Source organism: Aulonocara sp. 'chitande type north' Nkhata Bay, linkage group LG16, assembly GCF_057382095.1.
Source record: "Aulonocara sp. 'chitande type north' Nkhata Bay isolate Kocher_YH1m ecotype deep benthic linkage group LG16, A_spYH_male_GT1.1, whole genome shotgun sequence".
In the NCBI taxonomy this organism is placed as follows: Eukaryota; Metazoa; Chordata; class Actinopteri; order Cichliformes; family Cichlidae; genus Aulonocara; species Aulonocara sp. 'chitande type north' Nkhata Bay.
Genome location: NC_141359.1, coordinates 7,974,095 through 7,990,167, shown reverse-complemented (window position 1 = coordinate 7,990,167; position 16,073 = coordinate 7,974,095). Strand labels below are relative to the sequence as shown.

Here is a 16,073-nt window from a genome sequence, read left to right as displayed (position 1 = left end):
AGCCACAATAGAGAGTTGCTGCAGGTTGTAAGCCAGTGGCAGTGGTGAAAGAGATGACAGCAACACTCTGCAAGGGAGGGGGGGTGGGATACAAGCTCAACCAAAGCTATGTACTATGGGTACAGGCTTGTTGGGTACATACAATTAAATGTTCAACCTCATAACAGTGCAAAAATAATAAATTAGCAAAGGTTTTATTATTGTGCCAGCTAAACAAACCTGACTCGGTTACAAGACACCACAACTTGATGTAAGCCAAATCCAGAAGGCTGTGGATACATCCGCAAACGACACAGATAAATCTAAGTAACTTTAGCAATCACATTTTCAGACCTTCACATCATCAATAAAGTTCACATTTAATACATTATTACATCTGATTATATAATCCACCTTTTGGGAAACTCCTGAAACACGTGAAAAACTAAGCACAATTAAGCATTCAAGTTTTTTAATGACTAGAAGTGATTATTCTGCAGTAAAGGAAATGGGACACCCATTCCACTTTTCTCATAGTGCACAGCTCGCACAATCGTTTTTGAAACTGCAAAGGCAGCAATACAACCTAAATGATCACAGCTTCAGCATAAATACAGCGATGTTAACCTTCATTCTGTATCCTTCGGGTGAAATGTACCTTTGATCACAGCTACAGACTTATCATATACTCCTTTTGTTTTTATGCTGATGTATAGTTTGAGACACGTCTTATTATCTGTGAATTACTGCAGTGTGACGGCTTTCTTTAGCTCTCGCTTTCTCTTGTTTGTGTTATACATATTACGAGGAAGCGCTTTTTGCAGCATCTTTCTTGATAATATGATTTTGATCTCAATAAAAGGTTTGACTGGGTAAAAAAAAGAAGAAGGTGAAATAATAACAGTATGCGCTGTAAGAATTGCAAATTAGATATACAGTCATGGAAAAGAAAGTTTTCACAGAATTCTATGAAAAACAAAGATTAAACCCCATTGATCACCAGCTTGCAGAACCACCTTTAGCAGTAATAACTTGAAGTGATTCCTGAAGTGAGAGTCTTACATTGTTGCAGAGGAATTTTGATTCACTCCTCTTTACATAATTGCTTCAGTTTATTGAGATTTGAGGCCATTTGTTCATACACAGCTCTCTTAAGGACCTACAACAGCATTTTAGATGAGTTAAGGTCTGGACATCTTGATTCTTTTCTTTTTCAGTCATTCTGTTGTAGATTTGCTGTTGTTCTTGGGATCGATGTCCTGCCGTATGACTCGGTTTGGACGAATCTTTAGCTGTTGGACAGATGGACTCACATTTTGCTATACAGAGGAGTTCATGACTGACTTTGTGACTGCAAGGTCTCCAGGTCCTGTGCCTGCAAAACAAGCCCCAAACCATGACATTTCCACCACCATGCACGCAGTTTCTATGATGTGTTCATGCTGATAACAAACATCTCCACTTTAGTCTTGTCTGTCCTTTGTTCCAATAATCTTGTGGTTTATTCAGATGCAACTTTGCTAACCTAAGCTGTGCTGTCATGTTTATACACACACACACACACGTACACACACACACACACACACACACACACACACACACACACACACACACACACACACACACACACACACACACACACACACACACACACATATATATATATATATATATACAGTGGGGCAAAAAAGTATTTAGTCAGCCACCGATTGTGCAAGTTCCCCCACTTAAAATGATGACAGAGGTCAGTAATTTGCACCAGAGGTACACTTCAACTGTGAGAGACAGAATGTGAAAAAAAAATCCATGAATTCACATGGTAGGATTTGTAAAGAATTTATTCGTAAATTAGGGTGGAAAATAAGTATTTGGTCACCTCAAACAAGGAAAATCTCTGGCTCTCACAGACCTGTAACGTCTTCTGTAAGAAGCTTTTCTGTCCCCCACTCGTTACCTGTATGAATGGCACCTGTTTGAACTCATCATCTGTATAAAAGACACCTGTCCACAGCCTCAAACAGTCAGACTCCAAACTCCGCCATGGCCAAGACCAAAGAGCTTTCGAAGGACACCAGGAAAAGTATTGTAGACCTGCACCAGACTGGGAAGAGTGAATCTACAATAGGCAAGCAGCTTGGTGTGAAAAAATCAACTGTGGGAGCAATCATCAGAAAATGGAAGACATACAAGACCACTGATAATCTCCCTCGATCTGGGGCTCCACGCAAGATCTCATCCCGTGGGGTCAAAATGACCATGAGAACGGTGAGCAAAGATCCCAGAACCACACGGGGGGACCTGGTGAATGACCTGCAGAGAGCTGGGACCAAAGTAACAAAGGTCACCATCAGTAACACACTACAACGGCAGGGAATCAAATCCCGCAGTGCCAGACGTGTTCCGCTGCTGAAGCCAGTGCATGTCCAGGCCCGTCTGAAGTTTGCCAGAGAGCACATGGATGATACAGCAGAGGATTGGGAGAATGTCATGTGGTCAGATGAAACCAAAGTAGAACTTTTTGGTATAAACTCAACTCGTCGTGTTTGGAGGAAGAAGAATACTGAGTTGCATCCCAAGAACACCATACCTACTGTGAAGCATGGGGGTGGAAACATCATGCTATGGGGCTGTTTTTCTGCCAAGGGGACAGGACGACTGATCTGTGTTAAGGACAGAATGAATGGGGCCATGTATCGTGAGATTTTGAGCCATAACCTCCTTCCATCAGTGAGAACTTTGAAGATGAAACGAGGCTGGGTCTTCCAACATGACAATGATCCAAAACACACCGCCCGGGCAACAAAGGAGTGGCTCCGTAAGAAGCATTTGAAAGTCCTGGAGTGGCCTAGCCAGTCTCCAGACCTCAACCCAATAGAAAATCTGTGGCGGGAGTTGAAAGTCCGTGTTGCTCGGCGACAGCCCCAAAACATCACTGCTCTCGAGAAGATCTGCATGGAGGAATGGGCCAAAATACCAGCTACTGTGTGTGCAAACCTGGTAAAGACCTATAGTAAACGTTTGACCTCTGTTATTGCCAACAAAGGTTATGTTACAAAGTATTGAGTTGTATTTTTGTTATTGACCAAATACTTATTTTCCACCCTGATTTACAAATAAATTCTTTACAAATCCTACCATGTGGATTCATGGATTTTTTTTTCACATTCTGTCTCTCACAGTTGAAGTGTACCTCTGGTGCAAATTACTGACCTCTGTCATCATTTTAGGTGGGGGAACTTGCACAATCGGTGGCTGACTAAATATATATATATATATATATATATATACCTTTTATTTATATATATATATATATATATATATATATATATATATATATATATATATATATATATATATATATATATATGAGCGTGGCTGGCAAGAAAGGGTATAATAAAAGAAGAAAAACTAATGACATGGCCACCTTGTTCACCTGATCTGAACCCCATTGAGAACCTGTGGTCCATCATCAAATGTGAGATTTACAAGGAGGGAAAACAGTACACCTCTCTGAACAGTGTCTGGGAGGCTGTGGTTGCGGCTGCACGCAATGTTGATGGTGAACAGATCAAAACACTGACAGAATCCATGGATGGCAGGCTTTTGAGTGTCCTTGCAAAGAAAGGTGGCTATATTGGTCGCTGATTTGTTTTTGTTTTGTTTTTGAATGTCAGAAATGTATATTTGTGAATGTGGAGATGTTATATTGGTTTCACTGGTAAAAATAAATAATTGAAATGTGTATATATTTGTTTTTTGTTAAGTTGCCTAATAATTATGCACAGTAATAGTCACCTGCACACACAGATCTCCCCCTAAAATAGCTAAAACTAAAAACAAACTAAAAACTACTTCCAAAAACATTCAGCTTTGATATTAATGAGTTTTTTGGGTTCATTGAGAACATGGTTGTTGTTCAATAATAAAATTATTCCTCAAAAATACAACTTGCCTAATAATTCTGCACTCCCTGTACTAATACAGTGGGATGCAAAAGTTTGGGCAACCTTGTTAATAGACATTATTTTCCTGTATAAATCGTTGGTTGTTACAATAAAAAATGTCAGTTAAATATCATACAGGAGACACACACAGTGATATTTGAGAAGTGAAAAGAAGTTTACTGGATTTACAAAAAGTGTGCAATAATTGTTTAAACAAAATCAAGCAGGTGCATACATTTGGGCACCACAAAAAAAGAAATGAAATAAATATTTAGTGTATATCAATGTGTGTGTCTCCTGTATGACATATGGGGTGCCTTTGTCTGGACGTGCTTCCCATCCAGAGCTCCACAGCAGAGAGGGAAGTTTCAGCGCTCCTGGAATCCCTCTGCGATGGACCGCCAGTCTCCAGGTGAAGGCACAGCCATGAAATCATCCACTAGACAGTCCCAGATGGCCGTCGCTACCTGGGGGGTGATCTGGCACACCGTGGACACACCAACTCTAAAACTAAACACGATGGTCCTGAAGGAGTCCCCGGTGGCAAGGAACCTGCACAAAATTGTTTAAAATTAGTATTAAACACTTTTACTAACCGCAGGCAGATGGACAGGTATGGCAGCAAGCATTATGTGTTCACTCTCTGCCTGGAGTTTTGAGGGGGGCTGGGGAAGGGGGTCAGTGTGGCAGTTTTTTCATCGTGGCCAATCACAGACAGAGTGGGAGCTTGTCCTATGGCTAGTGCTACTTTCACTTGCAGTCGTAAATATCAATTTCACACGTGTTGTTGATGAATACCAGCTGGCTCTAAACCCGATTTCACCTGTCACTGTAACACATCCAGTGTTGGGGAGTAACGGAATACATGTACCGCCGTTACGTATTTAAAATACAAAATATGAGTAACTGTATTCCGTTACAGTTACCGTTTAAAAAGGTGGTATTCAGAATACAGTTACTTTGTTGAAATAAATGGATTACACTGCGGTACTTTCCTGTTTCATTTTGTCGCGGGTCAGGACTGTTTGGGTTTTGTTTGACAGCTACGTTCTGTTGTTCCAGGCGGCAGCGTTACGGTTGCCATGGTTACAGGGCGACGCTCTCTCTCTCTCTCTCTGCGACTGTGTGTTTCCTGGGTGAGAGAGCGCCTTTTTGTTGTTGTTGTTGTGCTAAGCTAACAGGCAGAATGCTACAAGCATAGCTCTAAAGAATGTAGCATCACGGGCAGTGTAGTCCGTGCTGCAGGGAGAATGGACTGCCATACACGTTATGGGTCTGTGAGCGCGAGGAGGGAGAAAAAGGCGAGTGGAAAGGTACGAGTTGTCGTCGAGCAAAAACGGGAGCTGGAAACATGTAAATGTAATAATAACCACTTCAGCCAAGAAGAGTGCCTGACGAGCCCAGTTGTAAGTAAGCTATTAAGACTCGACTGTACACCGTGTTCGTGTTTTCCTCCGAAACAATAATTTCCGTTGGAGCAGCCTTTCAACGCCTCTCTCTGTCTCTCGCAAGAAAAGTTGACCCAGACAACAAAGTAAAGCTATTTTTCGGCTACGAGCCGACAGGGACCCCGCCGTATTAGTCAGAGGTCCTTTACTACAGTTCGGAGTCGCGGACCTTCAGTAATAGTAATAAATCACACAGCAATAGTACATTCACGTTGTTGTAAAAAGCATGCTAATCTATTAAGTAATCCAAAGTATCCAGAATACGTTACTGTCATTGAGTAACGTAACGGAATACGTTACAGAATACATTTTGGGGCATGTATTCTGTATTCTGTAATGGAATACATTTTAAAAGTAACCTTCCCAACACTGAACACATCACATATTACTGAGATGCATTAGATATTTTATGATCTTTATTTTTGACTTATCAGCTGCAAACTCCATAGATTTTTAACATTTACCAGGTTTGCAAATATAAAAACGTATTGGCTCTTTGAAGTTTAGAAATAAAAAACAGATTGTAAATAATCAACTTTTAATGGCAAAACAGTGACATCATCATTATTATTATTGTTGTTATTATTATTATTATTTTAGAAACATGAAGTGCATTGGATTACTACTGTGTAATCATAAAGTTGTAAGGTGAAGGAGGCGTTTTTACGAGCAGCACCTGAAGGCAACACAGTTCCCAAGGAGAAAGCCGCAAAAGCAAGAGGTCGCGTATCCGGGATCCTTCGATAGAAATCCATCAAAAGAGCACGAGGGAGGGACAGAGTGAACGAACGGCCGTGTGGCACGCGGTTTTACGTTAGTGTCGTTATCGATCCACCTGGAGGGAGCCGGTCTGTGTGCAACCGGCATCAGATTCTTAATAGTGAGGAGCTGCGAGGATTGAACCTGCTCTGTGAATCTGAGCCCACGTATAAAACGAGACGTCTTCTTCTGATGTGATGGAGGGGGAAGCGTTCTGGGAGCAACTTTGAGTAAGTAAAAAGATTAGGATGTATTTTGTCGTTTGAATTAGAAGAGCGGTAACAGCTGATTGATGCTGGCAGCTGCATCACCAGGCAGTCAGGTTCAGAGTCACTGGAGCGATCCCTGCAGTGATTTGTGAGTGCTTTTGGTCCTCAGCTGGTATGACTGACCTGCACATAGCTGCTTGAAGCTTTCTTTCCCCATCACTATATTAATTATACATGTAGTATTCTTTGTAACAACCCAGGATAGGGTACTTTGTGTTATGTTTATGTTTTTTCCACACACAGGGTTAAATTTTTAATTTCGTGACTGTTCATATTACCATAGTGCTACTTTATATTTTTTACTTCTTTTGCTCGTTGAGTGATTAATTAATAATTTATTATTATTACTAACAAAACTGCAAATCACAACTTCAGAGTTCTTTCATTCTCAAGTAAAACATCTTACTTATATAGGATCAAATCACAACAACAGTTGCCTCAGGGTGCTTTATACTTTAAAGTAAGAACCCTACAATAATACAGAGAAAACCCCAACAATCAGACGACCTACAGATGACCCAGCGACAGTGGGAAGAAAAAACTCCCTTTTAACAGGAAGGACTCTCCGGTAGAACCAGACTCAGGGAGGGGCGGGGCCATCTGACAAAGACACTGTGGAAGAGAGCCAGTGCGGCTATTCTTGTATCTATTATTTAATTAATTGCCTTTTGAAGCTTGGGAATGAAATTTCTGCTTCAAGTAAAGTGTACATAAAAAATGGAAATTAGAACATTTCAGCATATTTTAAATATTGATAGCTTCAGCAAAGCCAAGATATGAAATTTAGTCATATATAAGTTCTTACATTCCAAGAACACAATAACTAGAAAATATTTTGTATTTTAGTCTTTATGAATAAACGAAAAATTATTTCATTTTACAAATTGCACTTTTTGCAAAAATTAGCAGTTTTTGTGTTTGTAGTGAAAAACTGACTCGCACATGGTGCTTGTTGGTTTAACGGCAAATTGGGACATTTTCAGGTGAGGAGAGTCAGAGCAATGAATATGTTATATAGCCAAGATGGGAGAGTGTAGAACAACGCAGCTACACAACAGTGATTGTATTTGTCTTCATTATCTGCTTTCGCTCTGTGATGCCATTTAGTAAATGAAATAGGAAAACATTGCAGTAATATCTTATTTCCCTTGTGGAATCTGCGGAGTCTCGCAGTTTTACCCTCGGGGCTCCTTTAGTACAGCATTTTTCGGGATGACTGGGCCTCAGCAGTCATCCAAGCCATGACTGGAAATACCTCTAGGATTGATGGGAATACTGGCTAAAATCCAGACTGCAATCAGATAATTTTAATGAAACTGTTATACTCTTGCAGCAGTTTTCTTTGTTTTCTACAAATAAAAAATACAGTATGAAAGACCTCAGGCTTGCTGTGCATACATATTTTATGCCTGTGGACTTAGTAGGAGGTGTTTTTAGTTTTTTTTCCCACCAAAATAAGAGCCACATGACTCTACCTGAATTGTTACTGGTGCTCTATCAAAGGCATTTCCCACTGGACATGAGTTACTGCACCCTGAAGCCTTTTAGTGCAGTGCTTGCACAGCTTTGGGTATGTTTTTAGGCAGAAAGGATTTACTCATTAAGAGAAATCAAATTCTTGGCAAATTGATTTCTTTTGCCAGTAAACCCTCACTATTGCTGTCTCTTCCATTTTCGTTCTCATTTTCTGTGAAAGAATTGAACTGAAGCCTTTTATTGAGACTCTGCCGTCTTAAACGAACCTATCAAGCAGTTTCACTCTGTAAATCATCGGGTAGGGAGATTACATTTAATTGTAGATGTTTCAGTACCGGCTTTGCATTAGGGAATTTGAACTTGTGAACTAAAATTCGAAGATTCTGGCTGCAGCGCCTAATCTTTCATTCGTAAAGACTTTATGCCCATCTGATGTTGGCAACAGATGTTAAGCAAATTTAAGATAAACTTGCTCTGAGGGTGTTTATTGCTTGATAGGCTAACGCTCAGCTCTGCGAGAGGTCTCACACTGAAGAGTCTCAAAGATTTTCCTCCTCAGAGTCTGGCTTTATTGCTCCCTATCTGATCTCTGCATGGACTCAGTCGGTGCAGTGATGTGATGAAAGGCCAAGCGGTGGACCTACAGACTCTCACAGCTTCATGCAAGCTACGCACACACACACAGATATGCACAGCCAGCTAAACAAAGTCAATTATATTAGGTGAGTCTGTCAGGCTAAGCTGGGAGAAATGCGTGGAAGGTATACTAAAGGGCCTAGGCTTCTAATACTAATGCGCATACTTGTGACAGGCATTATAAAATACTGGCTTTGTTTTGGAGAAAGATCAGCCTGACTGGACAGAGTTTAATTACCTTCCATTTACTCATTGCTTCAGATCAGGCACTTTTTTAGTCCATTCACTTCCAATTACTTTGTTCCTTAGTGATGATCATTAGTGTGGTCATTAAAGGATTAGTTTCTATGATATGAGCCTTTTCTGTTTTTTGTACAATATACAAATAATGACCAGGAAATTAAAACAGTGTCACTGCAGTGTTAGCTTGCATATGATTACTGTTTACGATTAGCTTACAGTCTCTGTAGAAATAATGATTTTTGCCATCCAGTTGATTTCTTTAACAAGCACGATGCTTGTGAGTAGAGTTTAGTTTGGAAAAAAAAGACGTTAACATGTCAGATATTTGAAAAATTGTAGTCGCTGGGTAGGCTATGTAAAACTATACATGTATAAAAAAGGAGCAGCTGTACAGCGAAATACATACTAAGAAAACCCATACAAATTAAAACCACGTTATTCCAAAGATTGCTCTCAAACTGTCGCTTGTTCAAATTGGCTATTTTGTGCAACATGTGGTGAACACAATGAATACTGAGAACATGGATCACTGCACTAAACATCAGTTTAAATATATTTAATGTGTGATTTACATACAGAATTAAAGTAATATATTGGTATCTTTGGTCCTGTGGCTTCAAGTTATTAAATCAAATTTATTGCTGGAGAGTTCTTATTTATTTTGATGTTGATTTTGATGTTTTGGTAGAGCATCGTTAAAGTCTGTGTGCAAATGGGTCTCTGTGTCAGTCCTGTAAAAGCCCGGTAATTTGTCGAAAGTATACCCAGCATCCTGGCCAAGGTTAGATAGGCTTCAGCCACCATGACCTTCACAGTGTACGCGAGTATAGATAATGAACAGATGATTTACGTTACACCACAGAAATGTCTTATCACCGAGGTGGATTTTTTTTTCAGGAAATTACCATTTTTATCATAACACAACACAGAAAAGAGTCTGTAAGAACGTACACAAAACATTTCTGCTTCATTATTGGCGCCATGTAGAAGGCATTCAGCCTTGATTCAAGAGGGGGCACCTGTAAAGAAAACTGAGGAAAATTTAAAAAATACATCCCAAATGATGCGCCGCAAAAGCTCACCCACATATCAGGTTTGATCGGAATGCATTTATCAGGTCTTTGTCTTTGTTATGTTGGTTTTTGGAATTCAAGGCAAAAACAACAATGATAAGAAGAACATGTTGGAGGCAGCCAAGCAGCCTCAAACCTCATAGAGTGAACTCTTCTTCTCCCCCGAGAACCTCCTTTGTTTTTGTGTCCTGCCTTCAGGATAAACTATAATGCATCCCCCTGTGTCCTGTTAGAACATCAGTCACAGCTGCATGCTCAGCCACATGAAGGCAGCTTGACTGACAGTGTGAATGAGCATTCATTTTTTCCCAGTGCTCCCCCCTTTTAGCCATGAACACCACCAACAAAGGCGTTGTGCATGGATGACAGTCCGGGATCTCCTATACCAACGATGGGCAACCCCTAATTACCAGTGGAGTAATTAAAAATGTGGCAGCTGTGGCAACAGTCATGTGCTTCTAGGAAACCATCGAGAAATGCCCAAAGTAAAACAGTTAACAAGCCTCTTAAAGCTGGATGCACGCACCCTCAAAATATTGCAGCACACTCTTGCAGTTTTCAATGTTCAAAGTCAGAGTGAACTATTCCAGTTGAGCAGTTTTGAGTGATGCAGTTCACGTTGGGTCATACAGAGGTATTAGTTGCGTTTTCTGAGGGAACAGGAAGGCTGGAGTGAAAACGAAAACATAAGAGGCAGACTGAAGAGCAGGAAGGTCACTCGATAAAATGCTAATACAAGTGCTTTGGGTCTATGTGCTGTCAAGTCTGACGAAGAAGGGTGGGCTTGTTGGCTTCAAGATCTCTCCAAATAAGCCCACAGAAAGCACAACTCTTACAAGCTCTTGCACGGACAGACACACATTCAGCAGTTTGTTAAAAAAGAAAAAAAGAGTGCAACTAATGACATTGATAGTTTATCAGTCTCCTTCTCCACAAACATTTACTTATTCTGACCATGAGAATCCCAGCCTTGGGCTTCAAATGTTTTTACTCCAGCATAGTTTACATGTAGTGTATTTTTGTTTGGTGTTTTGAGTTGATTCCTATTTTCTGAGGTTCATCTTCAGCTTCAATTTCAGTACTGTACTTTAAACTAGTGGTCGGTAATTGTTACTTACCGGTACTTATGCTTTTACAGACAAAACCTAAAAACTTAGACTTAGATAGATTTTTAGACTAAATTATCAAAATGTATGTTTAATAGTCAAAATCACATTAAGTGCATCAGTAGTAGTCATCCTGCACAATGATGTATAATAATGTCTTGATGCATGCTCAATAATCCAGGTAAGTAAATCCCAAAAGGTTGATCCCGTTTATGTGGACGTAGCGATTTCAGTGGGAGAAACGTTCCGTCACTCATCCAAGTGACTTCTTCAGTCTCAGCTGACTGCAGGTTTCCCCAATCTTATAAACAGTACATTTGCACAATAACTGAAACTAACCCACTGAATGAACAATGGGCTGTGAGGTCAGTTCCTTGATCATTAATATGCAAACTGTCATGACCATTGATCAAGAACCATTGATCAAAGACCACTGATCAATGGCCATGAGTACCATTCACAGAGAGTTGGGGAATGGCTGCAATCACAGCATTGTAAGATGGTGACAGATGTACCCTGGCCTCCTCTTCGATTCAGAGATGGTCTTTCCCTTTTCACGTAAATGGCCTCCTTGACTTCGCGCTCAAACCAGCGTTCCTCCCTGTCTAGGATGTTACATCCTCCACATTGAAAGAGTGTCCACTGGCCTGTAGGTGTAAATAGACTGCAGAGTCCTGGCCAGACGAGGTAGCTCTTCTAGTTGTGCCATACGCTTCGCCAGAGGTTGTTTGGTTTTCCCGATGTGTAAATCCTGGCACAGCGTACACTATATTACTCTATTTGTGTCGGGGGACCCGATCCTTGGGGTGGTCCAATTTTTGGTTGCAGTGTGTTTTGGGGTGTAAAAGCCACGGAAGAAGACCGAAGAAGTCACTTGAATGAGTGACGAAATGTTTCTCCCCCTGAAAACACTAAATCCAGATCAACCCTTTAGGATGTATAATAATGTAAGTTTTAAAATGAGCCTTTATAAAGAGACTCTAAATCTGGCCAAGCTGTTAAAGACTGAAGTCATTCATGTTGATCTACAGTACTATGCAAAAGTCTTGAGGTCGCCCTCATTTTAGTATTTTCTGCTTGGCAAATGGGAAATAGGTCCAGCAATTTATTAAAATGTGCAAACATACATGTAAAAACAGTATATAAGGCAATTTTGTACATTTCTAGCTTGAAGTCAATATTTGGTGTGACCCCCTTTATTCTTCAACACAGCTTGAACTCTCTGAGACAATCCTTCTTGAATTTTAATATCTCCTTTGGATGTTGGCTGCCTTTTGTTCCATTTTCTGTCAAGTTGATCCCACACTGCTTCAATAATGTCGAGGCCCGGGCTCTGGAGAGGCCCATCCATGACTGACAGTGTTCCACTATGTCTTATGTTTTATCCAAGTATGTTTGTACTGCACTGGCAGTGTGTTTGGGATCATTGTTATGTTGGAAAATGGAGCCACTACCAATCAAACAATTTTTTTTCTTAAAAAAAAAGAAATTTAGGGCTGAGCTGATTAGCATGTTAGTTTTTTTCTTTGAGATAGTGGTACTCACATGATAGCCATTGTAAGTATATGATTATATAGAATGTTATAGTGTTGATTAAACATTTTATATAAGTATTTAACATGAGCTCAGCTTTAAACATCTGGAGCAGAAACAATCTCACTGCACATAATACAGTTTTATGTGTAGCGAGGCGTTTTGATGATATTTTATTGCTACTTTTGCTAAAGTAATGGTTCTGAAAAAGCTCCTCCAGCACTCGTCATTGCGAGTTAGTAGAAAATCATTAGATGATATAATATATCAAATAATATTTTACAATCCTTCTGGCAGGAAGGAGTGCAGAAAGGTAAAAACATGCAGGATCAGTCCAGCAAGCTGTAGGAGGCAGTCGGCATGTATAAGAGAATAAAAGACTGGCAGCAAAAAATGGTAACATCATCCCTGCTTGTCTTTCTGTAAAAGCCACTGCACACCACTGCTGCACATCATACACAGATAGTTTCTGGCCTATCACAAGGAATCATCTTGGTGCAAAAATACTTTTTCATGCCTGTCAAACAATATTACTTTTAGCATTTTTTTGTACAGTTAACTAAAGAAATGATAACAAATGATGTGTTTTTGCAACAGACTGTTAGTAACAAAGTGGCTATATTTAGATATATAGGCATGAATCTCCTCTGTATGGGTATAGGGGTGTGATGTCATGTTAACAATCCATTAACATCTGGCTTACATCCACCAAGGTCTTCAAAGTTATTGGTTAAATTGACAAAAAGACTTAAAGTTTAGAAAATATGATGCTTACAATTGTGGTATTTAATGTTAACATATAGGAAGTAGCATTTCAAGATTTCAAGGTCAGTAGATTGATCTGATAGGGAAAGTGACAATAATGCTATATAAAGCGATTCACATCTGTTTTTCTTACTGCCAGTGTTTGTGCTGATATCATGTAGGCAGACATGGAATGTTAGATGGGGAAATATGTTACTTTACTATAACTACATTGCAATAACAGGTTATAACCGTTTAAATACATAACGATTTGAATACAGATTTGTGACAAATGCTGTATAGCATGTCAATTTTAAAGAAATTACAAAGAGGTCTGTCTTCTTGGAAGTAAAACAAAGAAATAAGGGGCTTACTGAAGAGTTTTGCACACTACTGTACATTTGCATTACTCCACACAGGAGAATGAAAACAGGAAATAAGCCCCAAACTTGCTTCAGGCGTGTATTTCTTTGCTTACACCTTTCATTTGTAATGTCTATGTGCTCTCTGCAAGGTGTAATCCTCTCTAATATAGCATCAATCCAATAATAATATTATGTGGATTAGCCTCTATAATCCATTCAGGTTTATTATTCAGGTAGTATTAACGTACTGAAGGACAAAAGCTGCAATCCTGTGACACAACCAGTCAACAGAGGTATTTAAGAAGCATATTTTAAGGTGTGTTTAATCATTTTAGCAAAAGACCATATTATACTTTGAGCGCTTCATACTGCCTTTAAATACACCATAAAAATGTGTGTAAAAATGTTATTTCATACATCCCTCATGTCTCTCATATTAGCTGGAAACCTGGCTGCACAGCTCTGCATGTTAAGTGATGATAAGGCAGGTTTCGAGGGAGTCAAACAAAGAATGAGGGTGGTTACTTGCAAGTTACCTCAGCAAGCAGCAGCAGCAGGTTCCTTTCAGTGCAGTCATTTTTTAAAAAGCATAACCTTGCTGACAGCCTGTGGCAGCGTAAATGCTCCCTCAGTCCGTGCCCTCTCCACCCATCATCTGGTGTAACCATGAGTAAGGCTTCACACAGAGCTCCAGCTGTGCTCACTCTCCACATCCAACCTTTTTCCCTTCCCCTCACCAGCAGCCATTTGTAACACCGCTCTCATTTTCTGTGCCTCTTTTTTGCTCTTCCTTCTCTTCACTGCATGCTCCAGTGATCCTATCTGTTCTGCCTCTCTCCAAATTTTCATTTTTTTTCTCTATTGCAAGCAGTTTGTTCTCTCTTTTTCTCCCACTGATAAGAAAAAACACTAAGCACAACTGAAGATAAAACGAGCACCGTGCATTACATCAGTGTTAAATTACTGTCTTTTTCACTAGAAGTAGGGCAAAGGTTCATTGAGACAAAGTACTAGCCTGGTGCCCATAGAAGAGGAGATGTGGTTGCTTGAAGTCAACCACTTTACAGCAGACTGCTGTAAAAATGTTACTTTCTGGGACATTTTTACGTAAAAAAAAATATCAATCAAGGTAAATTGCAATATTAAGTATTTTTTAAATTAATATCTGCCACCCTGTAGTTCGTTAGTTAGGCCCCAGTCACACTGGCCTAGAGACCAATCGGCAACCCCTTGGATAATGTTAGTCACTAAAGGAATTATATATATTATATAAACCATTGGCAACCAAAATAATTATCTATATTCCGGTTTCAAATACTTACTGGATGTTGATGCCATTCACTGTGAAATAGATGATAAAGTCTGGTTACAGAGACTTACAGACCAGTGACCCCTTCAGGCAACCACAGCTCACTAATGAAAAATCTGTACTCCTCAACCAGTTGGCGAGTGGTTGCTGCCAGTTGCCAGGTAAAAATCGGTCACAAAGAGGTATATAGTGCTGCACCAAAAATTGTTTGCTAACATATTGTAGCAGTCCCTCATCGTTCGCACAGAAGACAATGACCACTTGCCACCTGTGTTTAAATGTGTTGGTTGCAGCAGTAAGCCATAATGTTACTTTAAAGTGGAAGATTCTCCGTTTCAGATTTTCTTTGCACTTTTTTGACTACCGCATAGGGAGTAGTTGGCAAGTGTTTGCAGACAAATTTTCATCTTCCATGCAACGGTGGCAGTTTCCAAGTAACTAAAGCAATCACAAGGATGTTTCTGGTGCAGCAGCCTCTTTGCAACTGATTCCATTTGGCAGCAAATGCTTGCCAGCTGGTTAGGTCATATATATTTTTCTCTAGCAACTTGTGGTTGACATGGTCAAGGTCTGCATGACTCAGGCAATCGATTTCGCAGCAACTTGCAGCAACCTCTAGCAACCACTTGCCACTGATTGGGGAATACACATTTTTACCTAGCAACATAAGGTTGTCAGTGCACGCAAACAGGTCTCTAAGTCAGAGGTTAGAAAGCACACCACTTATTCCCACTCTTACTGAAAAAATATGGCATGAGGTTCAGTCTTCCATAGCAATTGTTTATTTTTTTCATATTTACTAAAAACATTAAAATCACCTGGAAGTGTTTCATAGCATCAAAATTCATTTAAAGGTTATATACTGTACAAGTTTTGATGGATGTTTTCCACAGCCCCAATGCCTTACGATGCAGAATATTCTCACCTGATCGGATCTTTGAAACCAGAAATTTCTAAAGAATTCTGTCGACAGGAATAACCTTCCCAGCGGGAAACCCGCTAGAAATCAACCATGAGTGTCTGTTCCACAAAAAACAAAAATAGCAAAGACAAAAATAGCATTGTGACTTAGTAGATCTGTGCCCAGGACCATTTTTATTAGTGAGGTATTACTCATGTTAGATTTGCCATCCAAGACAGTAGCATTTTAGCAGCTATATAAACATATACACATTTTCTCAGAGGAGAC

The 16,073-nt window shown here is 39.8% G+C and overlaps 1 protein-coding gene across 2 annotated transcripts in view; it reads left to right on the top strand.

Moving 5' to 3' along the window:
* The first annotated feature begins 4,971 nt into the window (after positions 1-4,971).
* arhgef49 (Rho guanine nucleotide exchange factor 49) overlaps positions 4,972-16,073 on the top strand; it is a 71,494-nt gene continuing 60,392 nt past the window's right edge. Inside the window, exon 1 of one of the 2 annotated variants that reach the window (XM_086266395.1) lies at positions 4,972-5,329. The gene's annotated coding sequence lies outside the window, so the exon portion shown is untranslated. Of the gene's footprint in view, positions 5,330-6,063; positions 6,361-16,073 lie in introns of those variants that run through there. The other variant, XM_086266396.1, reaches the window with a different exon arrangement.